At 49.0% G+C, this 16,650-nt stretch overlaps 1 protein-coding gene and 1 long non-coding RNA gene across 6 annotated transcripts in view; one reads left to right on the top strand and one right to left on the bottom strand.

The window, feature by feature from the left end:
• LOC142364165 (uncharacterized) overlaps positions 1–16,650 on the bottom strand; it is a 79,648-nt gene that overhangs the window by 193 nt on the left and 62,805 nt on the right. The window lies entirely within an intron of this gene.
• Positions 1–16,650, top strand: part of KCND3 (potassium voltage-gated channel subfamily D member 3) — a 122,814-nt gene that overhangs the window by 48,069 nt on the left and 58,095 nt on the right. The gene's annotated exons all lie outside the window — the stretch shown is intronic.

The following is a 16,650-nucleotide window of genomic DNA, read 5'->3' as shown; positions in this document are numbered from 1 at the left end:
ATTTAGCATAAAATCTGCTGTAATTACCTAGCAGTTGGAAAGCAATTTGCAACAGCCTTTATTGTTCAGCATCTGTACCAAATTCTCTGGGAAACATCCACCAGGGAATAAAGTAAAATGAGATGTGCCACAATAACTACAACATTTAAACGCTCGCACAAGGGAAATTCAGTGAAGCTGAAATGAGCTACAATACAATTCTACTTTTGTGTTGCTGTTTTTGTTTTGTTACTTAAAGGGCTCGGGGTTTGACTCCAGCGTCTTTTTCTCCTGTATACACACACCCACCAGGAATGCCACAATCCACACAAACTACCAAAAAAAAAAAAGTCATTGTCAAAATTAAAAACAAGCCTATTGCAGCTACAGAACAAGGAACGTTCTGGCAGGTACCACCAGCAGGACTCCACTGTTTATCAATGCATGCGCCTCTTTAGCTTTGATCTCTGCAATAAGAGAAAAGGTAAAACAGCTTACAAGGTAACTAATGACTTGCAAATTCACCACAGCATCCCAGAGTCACCATTACGTCATCCAGTGGAGAAAATGGGAGCTCACGCAAGGTTTTGTGGATGCTGAAAGGTAGATAGGTTTTATCCCTGCTTAGTGTGGTGTAAGGCTGGCCGAACTTCACCACAGCTGAGACAGTCAGCAGAACTGTGATGGAAATAAATCACTTCAAGTCTGTACCTTTTGGGGGGGGGGTTTGGTTGTTTTTTCGGTGGTTTTTTGCGTCCGCCCGCGGCAGGGAGCACGCAGGCGAGGCCACCGAGGGATGCTGGCTCAGGTGGGGAAACCTGCGCCGCGCAGGAAGAGACCACGAGCCTGATGCTCTCCAAATGCTTCCTAACTTCTCAGGGGACTTCACATGTCATGTAGCAACAACCACGACCTTACTGGATGCCTGTTCATTCCTTCGTTCTTTGTTTTCTCACCGATCAAATAACATCCCTTCTGATTTAATTTCAGACCATCAAATAAAATAGGAATGTATCTTTGCAAGGAAACGTATCTTATGTTCTGTTCCAGCCTGAAGCTAAACAGCATAAACAAATCCTTCCCTTTTGGTAATGAGGACATGATTGCAAGAGGGCTTGGAATTAAGGAATATTAACAAATTCCCTATATTTTTCTCCCATCCAGAATTACATTTCAGAACTCTGCCTCGTCCATTATCGTGTCCAACCGGGCTGTGTGCCCTCGAGCCTCCAGGCAGGTTATTAGTCTTACAAAATGCATAGGATTACAAGCCATCTCTTTAAGCTCCACCGGCTGAATTTTACTCAGCGTGATTGCAGGGATACAAATGAGAACAGAGCTTGATTCTAGATGTTTACAGTACCGTGCAATTTGCTTTGCCACGCTGACTGCTGATGCAAGGCGAGTTCCAGGCGGAGGAAGTTAATGTCTATGTCTGCTTTCAGATCAGACCAAAGCACATTCAAACGGGAAATCAAAGTCTTATTATTAGGTAAAATAATTCTCTCGTCCAGGAGAAAATAGGAAAATTTCAACTAATGCTCAAAGAAACGTGATGATTTGTGAGTGAAATGAGGCAATGTAGATGTGATGACAAGAGAGATGTGACTGTGCACTCTATGGGCTGGCAGGAAAGCCAGGAATAATAGAGAGCAAGGAGAATCAGACAGACATTTACAAAAATCCTAGACTTTATTCAATGAATTATTTAAAGTCTATTTCTGATCTGGCACAGGAGGTCACTTGATCTCCAGAAAGGAGCAATGGGAGCCCCAGCACTTCTGCCATTCAAACTCGAACGAGCAAAGCGGTGGCAAACACACAGCACAGAACCATCACCCCGTGGCTGCGGGGAACGGGCTGCCCGGCCTCAGCAGGCTTCCCCTCCTCTGCTATTTCTGTCTTGTTTGCAGCCCTGGGAGCTCCCAGGCTGAGCGCACTTCCCTGGGCACGTACTGACGCTGCCAGGCGCCTCAGGACGTGTGGACCAACGCTGGGGTCGGCGCCTTCAGCCCGAGGACCTCGGTGTGGCACCGCAAACAAGCGGCAGCAAGCTGGATGAGGCCTTTCCGACTCACCAAACGATAGCACTAAATCAGAACAACCTAGTCTGGAAAGACTCGTTCTAGTAAGACAATACCGAACACTGAAGAGGAAGGCTAGGTGCTGTCCCACAAAGCCTCTGAGCTGCTAAGCGGCCTCGGGAGCTTACCCCCAGACTACCGCCCTGAAGCACATCAATACTGTGACAGACAAACCTTGTCTTTATCACAGCCTTGTCCAACAGTTGGAAAAAAGGACAGAAGTATGAGCTGAAAGTGATGAACTAAATCACATGAAGGTTAATGACTTTAATGACTTAGTCAAGGTCTCACCCAGTGTACCGCAGCAGCGATTTGGGGACGCTCATGTCCCAACCCAGTTCTACAGTCAGAAGATCATCCTCCCTACTTTGCTTCAGAGAACGCAGACAGATTTATGGAAGACACATCTTCCCCCGCCCCGAGAGCTTCTGCAGGCCTGGCGTCTCCAGCACGTGCCCTGTGCCCCGCTCCGAGGGAGCGCACGGAGGGTTTATCTCAGGGCCAAGGCTGGTATCAACAGCCCGGTGTCCAGGTCCACGATCCGAGGAGAGGCTGAAGTCACTCTTCGTTTGCCAAACAGTCCCTTTATTCCCCCACCCTTCCTGAAGTCAGAGAGGTGTTTGTTCATTCTCTTTCTAGACTCTCTTTGGTTCCCTGTCCTACAAATATCCTTGACAACCGGCTCCGCGGTCAGCGAGGAGTCTAAAAACGGACGCTCCGTTTACCTTCTTCAGCACATTCACCGTGGCTGGGTTTGCCCATAAATAACCGTACTGCTAAAGGGGAGCAGAACAACTTGAGATATGTAGACAGAGAGAAAGAACGAGTTCCAGGCAAAGCTGAGGTACAGTTTCTCTCACTCCCATTCAACTGCAGCAATTTCACATCTCTGGGAAGAAGGGAAAAAAAGCTTCCAGCATGAGATTATTACATTTTGTGCATTACACCCTGATAGACGCTAAAAATAGACTCTGACGGTTGCTAAGTGCGTTTCAAATGGCTTTCCTTAGAGGTAAAAATGGGATTTTATTTGAAAAAGCAGAAGGTGGGATTTATAACATCTTGGGAAAGTGCTGAACAGAAAATCACCAGTTGTCGGAATGGAAGAAGGGGGGAGTTTGCTACTCCTTTTCTTCTGAGGAGAGAAGGCGAGGGGTGTTTACTCAAAGACTATTTCTGGCTTCCTAGTGCACTACACGAACACATACACAGACTCGTGGCACCTCTCGTCCTCCTCCTTTACACAAAACCACAGCGTTCTCGCAGGTCCCACGGCCCTGTGAGGCATGTCGACCCTGCAGACAGCAGAGGAGAGCAGAAACACCCGTGCCCGCTCCCGGGGGGTCTCCTTGGCTGGGGAAGCGCAGAGGCCCCCGGGAGCCGGTTTCCCACTCCACGGGGTGCGCCTGGCTCCGGGGCGCTGGGATCAGAAAACCCTCAGCCTCAGCCCAGGAGTCGGGCTTGGAGCTCGGATGAGCCTGAGCCTGGGGCCAGGTAACCTTCCGCACGCCAGCACCGAGGGCCTTCCCAGCTTTCGAGCTTCCACGCAGACAAATCCCGCTCTGTGCCTGCTCGCCGCTTCACCGTTTGGCGCGGAGGTTTCATGCAGAGAAAGGCCTGATGCCTCCCTTCGCAGGTCTGAAATACCGCCGCACGGGGACTGACTGCCATTCCCATTAAAAGCACTGTGGTTATCAATTTGTAATTAAGAAAATGAACTGTTATAATAAAAATTCATAGTTGTAATTGAAAGACATCTTATGTCGGAACAATCTTGGAGACGCACTCCAGGTATTAGGAGAGCCATTTCCTGCAGCAGTGACTGCTGTAGGACCAGGCACCTCGTTAACGTACCCACCTGGCAGAAAAGAGTCTGGAGATAATTAGAATTACAGCCAAGGAAATAGCATGAATACACTCTTCGAAATGTTTAGATGCTGTTAAAGCTTATGCAGAAAGAGTCGTCAGCAGACAGGGAGAGCTGAGGTGGGAAGGACAGGAACCAGAAGCTCAAGCACGCAAGGCACGCTCCAAAGCGTCAGACGTGACCCCCCCGGCTCCCCAGAAGTGAGAATCACTGTCCAGGGGGGACATTAAAATGTTCGGAGATGAGTAAAATAATGGCTCAAAGAAAACAGGTGTTAAATTAATGGATACTTATGCATTGATGTGGAAGCACATATACTGAGTTTAAAAAGAAAAAATCACAGAGAAATCTCATTTATTTTCTTGTAGAACTTTTTCCTTACAAACTCACTGTGTCCTTATCAAGGCAACATGAAAAAAAAGCATTATCATGACTGAGAAAGAAAAGCTATTTTTCTGTCAAGGGAGAGAAACTTAGCTACATTTTTTGTATGCATTGGCAAACCAAAGCTGGGGGCTACAGGCATCTGTGGCCCGTAACTGTATCAAAGTCGGCACGTGTCCTAGGCCTACGCTGAACACTCGGTGTGGTTCCACCTTTCCAGTGACATCAATTTGCGTAGCGCTGATATTCAGAGGCATCTGTGGCTGACATGAGAATATTGCTCCAGCTCTGCATTTCTGGGAAGCCAGCGCTCGTGTCGATGCACAGCGTGACGCACGGGGAGGCAGCTGGGTACGCGGCCACGCGGTGGCTGCCTGGGGGGTACCGGGTCTTCGTTAGCCGTGTTCGTGGTGACACTTAGAGATGGATTGGAGAGCGCATGAGGGAAGCTGACAGGTTTTTTGCTGTTCAGGATCTTGCCCTGTGCCCAACATCAGAGTAGAATTGAGTATTTCAGTTCCCAGCACGCTCCCTGTGACTTCAGTTGAATCGCCCTCCTTTTGGATTCATAATACGATGGAAAGAGATAGAGAAAAATCTATTTCCACAAAATGAATTTGCCTCTCAAACTTCCATTATCAGATCAGATTCATAAAAGAAAAGCAGGCAATTAAACCCAACTGAATGTTTCACAAACAACATCACTAAGGTTAAGAATCTGCGTTAATATGACAAAACCCAGGAAATTACAAACTTCTGACTGACAATTTATCCCCAGCCACCTCTGCACAAAGGCCTCGGAACATTATTAATGACCCACTTTGTCAGCAACTTCCGTGACTTTAGCACAGTCTTCTCCTCTCACTGTAGAATTCGGGACATTTTTTATCACGTACTGGAGAAGTGCTGATCACGCTGGAGGTGACAGAGCTTCCAGGGACAGGGACAACGGTTCTCTGGCTAACGTCCTGCTGACCGGTCTTTCTCCACCGTACTCCAGGGGCACAATGCAAACCTCATTACAGCAAAGCCCCGGTAGCCTGAGAGACATCTGCGTTTATTTATTTATTAATTTTAAATGAGACCCCCCCATTACTTTCCACTCCTGACAATTCCACACTTCTGGGCGAGTCAGCACATGACAAAATAGCAGCACATTCACCAGTGTCACACAGAGGATTCCAGCAGCACGCTTCAGTACAACATGAAATATTGTAACAATTATTCCTTGCGATCAGGATGTTAATCTTCCTTTTTCAAATAAAATCCAAGGTTATCAGTGTGATCTAGCAGTTTCTCAAAAAAATTCAAAACATTATTTCTAATTATAAAACGCCTATTTTGTGAGTCCCTGGGTTCACTGTGATCAACAGCCATTGACATAATTGAACTCAGAGCCTCCCATTTCCACCCTATGCAGTTTTTTGACTTAAAAAAATAAAAAAATCTAAATTTGTAGGTGTTTAAAGATAGCCTAAATAACATACACACATATATATATTTGTGTGTATACAAATATACGTATGTTTACATATATGTAAGCTTCATTTGAAAATGTAATGGAAAACATTCCCAGCTCTGGGTACCTACGCTGTAGATACGGGGGAGACAACGAGAAGTCTCATCAGTATGCGCAAAGCAGCAAGAAAAGTGAAAGTGTTTGAAACAGACTGATGCCCAGAAACAGGCAGAGATGAAGAATATTCTTCCTGATAGTGCCCTGCCTAGCTGGATTTAAGGGTCTGGGTAATTTGATGAATTATTAACATGCTAATATAAATGTAATCAAATCTCATGACTCAGGTGTACAGGGATCACCACAGGGAAATAAATAATGAAAAGTTTCATTTTCCCTGAATTCTCGCGCACCGGTTCTGCCACAGGTAGCGCGTGTCGGGCGGGACGGACATGAGATCCTTTCTGCCGCAGCGTGGAGAAACAGAAAGAGAAAGCGAGCGTAGGCAGCACTGGTTTTCCCTACCGCCAACACTTCCCAAGCCTCCGCCGAGGCCGTGAGACAGCAAATTGAGTGGTGCCAGCAGCCCCGAGAGCCGCCCTGCTACAGGCGGCCCGTCGCGGCGTCCCCTCCCCGGGTGACAGGCCAGCCCCCAGCGCGGCCCCGTCTCCCCCAGGTACAACCCACACCCAGTTTATGTCGTGAACTCAACTGCTACAAGAGCCCTGGCTAAATATTTGGTTTCTGGAGCCTTTTACGACCCGCTTCGCTCCACTTCAAGCGTTTTGGCACAGAAATAGCATCAGAGCACTAAACAGAACTGGTTACTCATAACATCCCTTTAATCTTATAAACCGTGTTCGGCAGATCCAGATCTCGGCAGTGCCCTAAGATTAACGTCCAGGGCCCAGCTTGCAGGGGAACATCGCTGGGCGAGCGGCTCCAGGTAGCAAAGCGCGTTTCTGAAGGTGACGCGGCCCCACAGAGGTTTTTGTCAGGGCACACTGCGCATGCCGGAGAGTCACCCCAAGCACAGAAACACTGCTCCGTGCAGGAAAGGCAAGAAAAGCTGCTCTTCTGGCACAACTGCGGGGACGGCTTTGCCTGAGCTTAGAGAGCTGCCAGGCACTGGTGACCGTGGCACGGTGTGGGGCCACGGAGGACTCGCGCCATGGTCCAGAACCCAGCAGGATTTGTTTCCTCTCCGTGTGTTGGCAGGACAGCGCACAAGGTCTGTCCTCACGGCACAGGCAACAAATCTGGGCAGGAGAGGAGCTGAAGAAAACCCAAAAGAGGATTTCACATCTCTTAGCAAATCCCTGCATAAAGTGGCAAGACCCAGATTCCCGTTTCTTTCTCCATCACGTTAGCAATTGGCAGCACTTGCCAGGCAAGGCAGAAAGCGAGCTGGAAGCCCCTGAGATTTCATCAGCCCCCGCAGCCCCAACGTCAGCTGGGGACCCCACTCCAGAGGGAAATCGAAGCCTCTCCCACGTGCTGGGGCCGGAGCGGGTGGGATCGGGCACTCGCCCTTCGCGGGGCTGGTGCAGGCGAAGCACTGGGCAGGGAGCGGGAAGCAGGGACTCGACTCCCAGCCCTGGCACAGGACACCGGTGTGTTGTACGTACTCCCCGCCACCCAGCAGCTTTCTCAGCCGTATGATGCTGATAACGGCCGGCATTTTCTCACCTCAGACAGGGACTATGAGACTAATGTGACTAACGTCTGAAAAGAGCTTTGAGGCAGCTGGATGGGAGCACTGGCATTATGATTAATTCCATAGACTCGTGTGGATTATAATAAGCGTGAAACCAAACCATTGCACAGAGGACACGTGATATTATACTGCTGTTGTCTTTGTGGGTCTTTAGCCTTTCAGCATCAACTCATAACCAGCAAGAGAGGGCTACACATCATCTGTCTCAGATGCTCAACAGCTCCTCGCGTCTTCCCAGGGAAGGGTATGTAACAAGAGCTACCAGCAAACACTGGAGAAGCCAACAGTACCAGTCACCACAAAGCCTGACCGAGGCAAGAGCCTGAATCGCATTAAGAGCTCAAAGACAGTGCAGAAACCAGCACAGCCCCCCTCGGGGTCAACACTGGGGCCGTGACAGCGTTCACAGGGAAGTGACCCCTCTCGCCGGGGTGACACAGACCTCCCCACCCGTGCCAGCTTGCCTGCGCTCTGCCGGGTGCCGGCTCCTGCTCCCGGGGCCAGGAGTCTCCAGCCAGCTCTGCCAGGCTGCTCGCCGGGCTCGAGCGGGAGCTCTCCACCCCCCGAGCCAGCGCTCCTGCTCGAACGAGCTCCCCTGTCTCCCAGCCAGAGCCAGACCACGAGGCATCTCAGAGGCAGGAAGGGCCACCAAGCCAACACTTAAACTCCATCCTATCAATATAGGTAGCCAGTGCCACCAGACACAGGAAAGTCTCCTTTTCTCCACCCTTCGGTAGAGGGGAAGATGAGGATTTGCTGCAGGTCACACAACGAGTAACGAGAGGTGCTGTTAAACTGCAGGACACACGGGTACCAATGTCCCTTTCCAGGCGCCATCAGGGCCGCCTCTCGCAAGAGGTGCTCGAGGGCATGGTGGCACATCACAGCACTGTCACAACACACGCTGCGTCTCCGTTCACGCAGTCTCGGGCAAAAATGGTGTTAGAACGGGCTGTTGCAGTAAGGGAAGGATCTCCAGGACTTGTGAAACTGTTCCTTGAAAATAATATGGTATCCTAAGCTGCCGGCTTCCCTTCGTCACCAAGCAAAATACATCTCTCTTCCTCCTATCTAACCCTCTTCACAGAAGGATATGATAAGTGCAGACTTTCACTTAGAAGTTTATGGGGTTTTTTAGTTAGAAGAAGAATGTTATGTGAGATTATTTTAAAATGCAATCTGCAGATTAGCTCTGGCTGAGAAACTGTGTGTAAAACCACCCCTGTGGTCACAGGTACCGCTGCCTCTGTGCGTGCCCTTCACGGCAAAATCAAACTGCAACGATCAGAAAGATTAGAAGATTATGAACCCACACAAAAAAATACAGTGTTTATGACATCCGCCAGTAATCCCACACTCCTGCCTGGCTACAGGCTCAGTGAAATGCAGCCAGAACACACATTCTCCTCAGAATTACTCCTTTCCTGGGAAGGACAGAGATATGGTACACCTCGCAAGGGAGGTGCAACAGAGCTTTAAATAACCACTTACAAACTTCCCCTGCAAAGAAAATTACAAGTCAGTTAATGCCAAGAAATCCCAGGCTAAGACTGATAAAATAGGACTGCCTTCTGCATTTGTGCGAAAGGAATTAAGGAGTCAAGTGGAAGTTTTTGGCACAGCAAGCAGGAGGAGAGGGAATTCTCCCTTCTGCTCCTGCTGAGAACGTCTGTTCCAAAGAGCCGTGGTTCAGTTCTAGCCCGAGACACACACGGTTTGATTAGGGTCACAGGAGTTGCACCCATTTGCAACGGGGGTATTTTGGCACAGGAACTTCTTATCTAAAGACTTCACCTGAAGTCCTGTATGAAGAAAGTTTTCCTGCTGGGTTACAGCAAGGCTGGAGTCAGCAGCACGTCAGGGTTCAAATCAGGTATCTGCAGACTAGAAGACGCTTCACCTCTCTTTGGCCAGTTAATTTAAAACAGGATTAATAATTCCTACATGATTAGGATTTTATGAAGCTTAATTAATTAAAGGTCATAAAATGCAATGAGACCCGCATATGACAGATGCCAGATAAATCCAGACTATCAGTATGTAAGTCACGCTGCGTTTGAGAGGTATCAGCAGCTCTGCAGACCGGCTGCAAGCGCCGGCAGAGCGCAGCCCCCCTGCCCCGGGCTGCAGCGGGGTGCGGGGCTGGCCTTGGCCAGGAGCACAGAGCCCCAGAAAATCTGGAGGGGAGAAAAGAAAACCCAGACAAGCAGAAGCGCGGATTGACAGCCGGCACGGGTGCCAAACAGCCGGGGAGCAGGCTGGCTCCCAAGGACTCATCCAGCACCGTGCCGCTGGGATCGCACAGCACGCCAAGCGTGGTCCCTGCGAGTGCTGGGGCACGAAGAGCTGCATTCCTCCCCGCCGAGTGTGCACGCGTAGCATCCAATTCAAATGAGCTCGCTGTTCAACAGGACCTTTCATTACTAAAAATGCAGCAAATCCCCTTAAATATGCCAAACTGGGGTGGGCAGAAGGGGCTGTTCAGGATTGAAGTAGGATAAAGAGAATAAAATGCAAATCTCCCTGCAGTTTAAACTTATGACTAATACCTATCACAACAGATCCATTTGGAAACACGCTTGTGACGTTAAACTTGTCAGTCCTCCCCACCTCTCACAGCCCCTGCTCTGTGTCATGCCTGTGCCAGCTTCGAGGCTCGCACAACCGTTGCTCAGAAAACGCTGCGTCTCTCCAGCCTGGGATCCTGCTGCTGGGAGTCAGAGCCGGAGAAGCAGCGCCTGCAGCCAGAGACTGAAGTTTTCAGTGTGCGAGTTGATGGCATCCGAGAAACGAAAATCCAAGCCATGCAAGGGTTTATGAATAAGCACGAGGCACCCTTAACCTGCAAAGCTGCGTTCCGCGGTCCCGAGTCCACCAGGCTGGCAGCCCGCAGGGCTGGGGTTGTGGTGGCTCTCCCCAGCTTTCCCCGCAGCTCCCACCACCACGGCTGTGGGACGTGGAGCGAGCCCCGGGGGTGGCGGGGAGCGTACCGGTGCTGCATGCTTGTGGGGCTCTGAGCAACCCGGTCTAGTTGAAGATGCAGGGGGGATGGACGAGGTGACCTCCAACGGTCCCCTCCCACCCAAAGCATTCTATGACTCTGAAGCACTGGCTGTCCAGCAGCACCCCAGCATTTAGCCAGTCACCCAGGCAGGAAGGAACATGTGTAAACGCCTCCAAGAGGGCCAAAGAGAGACAAGAAACTGTCTTGAAACTGGTTTGAACTGGTGGGGCACCTGTCTAATGGGATGATGCGCGTGGCCACGGCACTAAGCTGAGTAACCCCAGACTGCAAGAGCCTGGGGAAGCAGGAAGGGGAGGAACAACCTAAGGGAGAAGGCAGATTATTCACAGAGGGAAGGGCTAAAGCTGCAATCCAGAAGCAGAGATATTAGCATATGAGTAGCCCATTTGCAGTTCTTAAAGAATGAGACAAGCAAGCTAAAAAAAGAAATGCTACACAAGGAGCTGAAGGACCTCAGCATAGACATAAACTGCCCTCAGTAACTGCACGTTTGGTTAAGCTTTTAGGAAATCTTGCATCTGCCTCTGGATATCGAGCACTGGGAAGGGAGGTTATAGCTTGGCCAGGGCTATGCAAGACACCCAAGTTTAATTTAACTCCTCTGGGGGGAAATTCCAACTATCTAAGAAAAGTTTCTGCCCTGATCAAGGAGCCAGAAGGCCCTTCTCCCATCCTGGGATCTGGACTGTGGATGCCTCTCCCGAGGTCACAGAAGCTGGTGGGAGCACCCAAGGGAGACACTAGAGCTGGGGGTGGCAATCTGTCCTTCCTTCTCTAAGGATCTTGCCCACGGTTTCCAACAGCTACTATATGATTTGAGAGCTGCAAGCCTATGGATTTTTCACTGGGAATCCTGTACACACCACCACCAGCCATCCTGTGGCACGAGGCCCTGCTCTGCCTCCCTCTCCACAGAGGAGCTCCGGCTCTGGCTCTGCCTGTGTCCTATTTAAAGGAGTTTGTTGGTTGGGAAAGGCTCCAAACCTCTTAACAGACCATTTCTGCCTCCGTTAAATTATCAGGAAGGATAAAAGTGCAATTTATACTCTAAAAAAAACCTGGCCTGCATTTGAATAAAGCCATGCCAAATCCATATATGTCTGGATGCACTTTGTGAGGCCAGGTAGCGATGGTCACTTAGGCATCCCGCTTTACTAAGAACCCTGTGCAAAAACGCTGATACCCTGTGAATCTATATAAATACATTAGACAGAGAATGAAAACCGCATTGAGATTAGATTCCCATCTCAACATCTACGCACACGACAGATGGGATTAGTAAATGAACAGACCACTGAAGAAAGGAGGAGGATTAACAATGGAAAATAAAAAAGGTCGATAATCAGCGGCAGCTCTTTGGAAAAGAGACTTAGGACAAATGGCACAAGCAGCTTCAATTTATTTACTTTGGCAAATGAGAGATGCAGAATATGAAAACAGAGGAACAATCTTCCTTTAATCTGCAGGGAAGCGGGGCTGGGTGCAGCCCACACAGGACATCGTAGCCACTAACGGGGAGAGAGCTCTCCGGGAGCGTGCTCCGACAACTCTAATCATCCCATGGCCTGGGAAGCTTAGAATCCAATTTCAGCTCCAGCCATTATTGCAGAAGTTTTAATCTCCATTCTTATGCAAACAATTTGAGGGAATGATGGATAGATAAATAAATGAACAAATGAATAAAAATCAGGCTCACGCACTGACGCAAAGAAACTCTTTCTCGCCGAGATGGGCATCACGTGCTGGTGAGAGTTTGTGAATGACAGTCAGCGTGAAGACGAACACGACAGGTGGAGGTTATCCTCCTGCTTATGCTGGCTGCAGAGCAAGTCCAAATTTTATATTCCAGACAGAGCAACGAGGAAGCAGTGACTGCTATAGCAGTGAGCACAAATGCAAAGAAAAGAGCACTGTACTTCATTTATGTCCAGGCAAAAAGGATCTGACCTATGAAGTCAAAATTTACGAGCAAGATAAACAAGCAGGCAGTGTCTGATTCTACCAGACTCAGGCAATGTAATATAAAACACCACTCACTGTACAAAAGTCCACCTAAACATCTGTCTGGGCTCCGGCACTGACCTACAGCAGACATTTACAGATGTCCCCCGGGGCTGGGGGTCGGGGGGCTTGTTTTGGCCAGCCACACGCGACGTGCTTCCAGGCTGCAACGCTGGAACCTGTCACTTCACTGACTCATCCCGCTAGCACCAAAAGGAGATTAAAGATTATTTTATGCAATCAGCTTTTAGTCCATTGACAACTTTCTGCATTAATATTAAGATGTACACTCTCACTTTTGTCCAGACTGTAAAACACACATGAATTAAAGATATTTGAAAGTTATTTAAGATTTGTGCCCTCTGAACAGCTCCCTCAGAAGGTGAACCGTTAGGTCTTGGCCTCCCATTTGGATCCTACTCTAAAACACATTTGCTGCTTGTTAGCAGATTAACAGATGAGACAGAGGGGAGTTAAACACAGCCAAGGTGTGAAAAGTAATTACAGGCTGCTGCATCAGTCTGGGAGTAAGAAAAGCCAGCATTAAGTGTCTGCTCCAAGAGGCAATATCCATCTTCAGTGGAAGAAGAACAAGGCAGAGCCGAACCTGTTTGTGTCTTAAGCAGTTGACCTGAACCTCACTCTGTCTCTCCAAGCGAGCACTGCTCGGACTGACTGCGCCAAGACAAACTTTACTCTTCTCAGAGCCTTCCTTTTCGCAGAGTCAGATTCTGCAGCCTCCAGCAAGAGGTGCTGCTGGGGACAGGGGCTGGGAAAAACACTGGCAAACCAATAATGACTTCAAGGGACAGCAAACTTCCACCAAGAAAACAGTAAGGATTTGGGTTTGTCTTTTCCAAGTCAATGACGAGACACCCATGGTTGCCGTGCTCGGAGAGGACCAGCATTCTCCCAAATATGTGCAAACGCAAGCCAGCCAGTCTGAAGTGTCTCACTTGAAAAATAACAAAAACCTCCCATTTACAATCCAAAGAGAAGGTCCCCCACTCTCCAAAACAAGCAATATGAAACAAAGACCCTATTACCTGAAGCTCTGAAGCTTCAGCACAGCTCTCAGCACGAGGAGCGAGCGCTGCCCGTTGCACACCCCAGAACGGGCAATCGTGAGGAGAGCGGTTCGTGGGCAACTGGCTCAGCCTCCCCCGAAGCCAGCGCCGAGTCCGAACCGTCTCAGCGTTGTTCCTTGCTGCTGCTATGGCATTCACCTGCTGGAAGCTCTCGGAGGCCGCGTTTATAGCTTTGTTAGGAGTGCAGTCCAGGCGTCAGTCGGGGGCGAGGTGTCCCTTACAGCAGAGGCAGTCTTTCAGCACATGTGAGCGGCACAGCATCCATCACACCAGAGCCAGGGCACCCAAGGCTCCTCTGGCAAAGAGCAGGGAATGACAGAACATTACGTGCCCCAGCACCTCCTCTTGTTTGGCTAGGTCATTTACTGATGGGGTCAAAACTTTGCTGCTGGGAACCTTATGCATCTTGCTGCAAATTCACACCAGGAACATGAGTGAGACAATATCAGAAAATAATATTCTACATCAGTTTTTCATCTATTTTAAACCTGTATAAATAATGGCCCAAGTCGCAGGGCAGTGGAGGGTCATTCCCTCTGGGGCTGCATTGCTCGACGCCACTCCCCTGGCTCGTCAGAGGCAAAGCGCTAATGTGGGAACTGTACACCAGAGAAGATCAGAAACGGAAGGAAAAAAAGATTTTTTAATAACCAAACCTCACCAGCATTCCAATGACTAGATAAACATTTCTGCAATGTAAGTGAAGTAGTTTAGCACTAGTAGTTTCATCAGTCAGAGGTTATGACTTATGCATTTTTTGGGTTCATGACTGATCTTTATGCATGCACAAGAGCTAATTGCATCCAAGAGAGTTCTGTGCCTGTTGGTCTGGAGGTGTATTGCCATATGTTTGGTGTACACTTAATTAACTCAGTGCAGCTGCACTGCTTTTCATCTGTATTATAGATTAGATTTCTATTACACATCTAGGCAGGAGTCCCACAATTCATATTTATTAAAATAATTACCCCAAGATTTAGATGGTTGGAAGTACTCAGTCAAGCAGCCCAGCATTATTTTGCACAAGGAATATTATTCAGCTATGAAGCAAAACTGAATAGCACGAGTACTTAAGTGGTTGACACGCACGCAGGCAGAACATCAGGCTTGCAGACAGAGGTTAAAACAGAGCCTGCTGAGCATTTTTTCCAGGTACTGATTCTTAAGATACAAAGATTACTGAAGTGTGCCTTGCTAGGATATTCATATTCAGCATTAGATTCAGATCTTTTTTTAGCTTCCTGCAGTCTTTTTCTCTGGGCATTGGAAATTTAATTTTAAGCTTTGATTTGTACAATGCACTCATTGGTCTTTAGTATCTGTTTATGAAGCACCTGTGGTTCAAAATTCATAAGCCTGTGCAAATTGTTACAGGTGTAGAAGCTTGAGCAAGGGTGCAAATTGCACGTACGCATTTCAGCCAAGCATACTTCCAGTGACGTGCACAAAACCGGCTTGCATACAAATACACCGAGACCACTAGAACAGAATAAACCCAGAACACCAACACATGAATTAAATGGGACTTAATTCAATCCAGGATCTAATTCCAACCTCAAAATACCTTTCAAGCGTCTGAAATACCAGGACCCCGAGCTGTGGTTTGGGTTTGACAAGAAAGGGACATTCAGCATTTTATGTGAATGTTCCTGTCTTGTCCAGCTCTGAAGTGAGGAAGTAATCCGACTCATTAAACTCCAAATCTATGCAATTATAGACAGCAATGCATGACTGAGAAGTAATCAAACTTACTTTTCTTGTCCATCCACAAAGTCATCGATATAATTTTATAAGCTGGTTAAGACCTGCGTGTAGGAGAGTGAAGTTTTCCAGTTACCTGGAGGGCACAAAGGGCAGGGCACAGCAGCTGAAGCTGCTCTCCCGCGACCCTTCACCCACACCGTGTGTCTCCAAACCCATGCCAGGGAACGGCTGTTGTCTGCTAGCAGCAGAACGGAGCCTGACAATCGCTTCGGATAAGCTGCTGAGTAGACAGCAGCTGGCAACGTGCACCCAACAAATGTTTTGGCAAAAGGCGCTGATGGGAAGGACCTTGCGAGTCAACTTTCCCAATGAAGTTCATCAGCGTGCATTTACAAGCAAGCTGGATTCTTAGGTCTCTTAATTTTGGGGTCCAAAAGGACTCTGTACCTCTCCAGTAGAGTTTTGTACACCAAAAAAGTAAATCATAAAACAACCCACGCGTGAAGAGCTATGTGTACACAGCAAAGGAGCAGCCTGACCCCCGGGGCCAGCGACGCCACGCTGCCGGGGGGCCACAGAGCCGGGCCGGGGGGCTGGCCGGGTGTTTCCATAATGAGAGGAAGAAGAGCTGGGCACAAGGGGGTAAGGCACTAGGCATTTCAACGGCATGATTTATGGCGTCTGCTGCAAAGCGCAGGCTCTCATTAGCCCGCATGTCGCTCCCCAGCACAGCACAGGCAGCAGAAAACGACTGTTTGCAGTTCGCTTGTGCACCCCGCGAGATGCCACTGCGCCAAGACGCTGAGGTCTCCAAATGGCGTAGCAGGCCCCCCAGGAGAAGGTGCTGACACGGCTAGACAGTATTCCGACCAGATCAAGAACATCCAGGTCTCCTGGTGCTGCTCCCGCGCTCCGAGCAGACCGGGGGGTGCTGGGCTCGGTGCCCCCCGCGCAGCCCACCCTGGAGGGGGCCAGCCGCGGCACAGGAGCCGTGGCATTCCCAGGGGTCCTGTTCAGCGCCAGAACAGGGATCTGGGGGGACGCAAACTCACGTACCGCTTGGCGCTAGATGCTATTTTGGAACAACAGCTAACAGGGCTGTAAATTTAGGAGACAGGAGGAATTGTTGGGTCGCTCTGAATCGGGTCCCTCCACAGCCCTTCCGTTAGGCCTATTAGCATAGAAATGTCTAACTTGCCAGCTGAAGAATTTTGGCAGGTTTACGTTTAGATTTGAATTATAATAGACTTGCTCTAACTGGAGGGCAGAGATAGGAAGAGGCCTAGGAAATATGCTTAAACAGCTTGTCGCTTTTTTTTTTCTAAGGGATTTTTGCTCGCTTTAA

This window comes from Opisthocomus hoazin, chromosome 25, assembly GCF_030867145.1.
Source record: "Opisthocomus hoazin isolate bOpiHoa1 chromosome 25, bOpiHoa1.hap1, whole genome shotgun sequence".
NCBI classification, from domain to species: domain Eukaryota; kingdom Metazoa; phylum Chordata; class Aves; order Opisthocomiformes; family Opisthocomidae; genus Opisthocomus; species Opisthocomus hoazin.
Note: the sequence above shows the minus strand (reverse complement) of the source record. Positions and strands in the feature narration are given on the sequence as shown.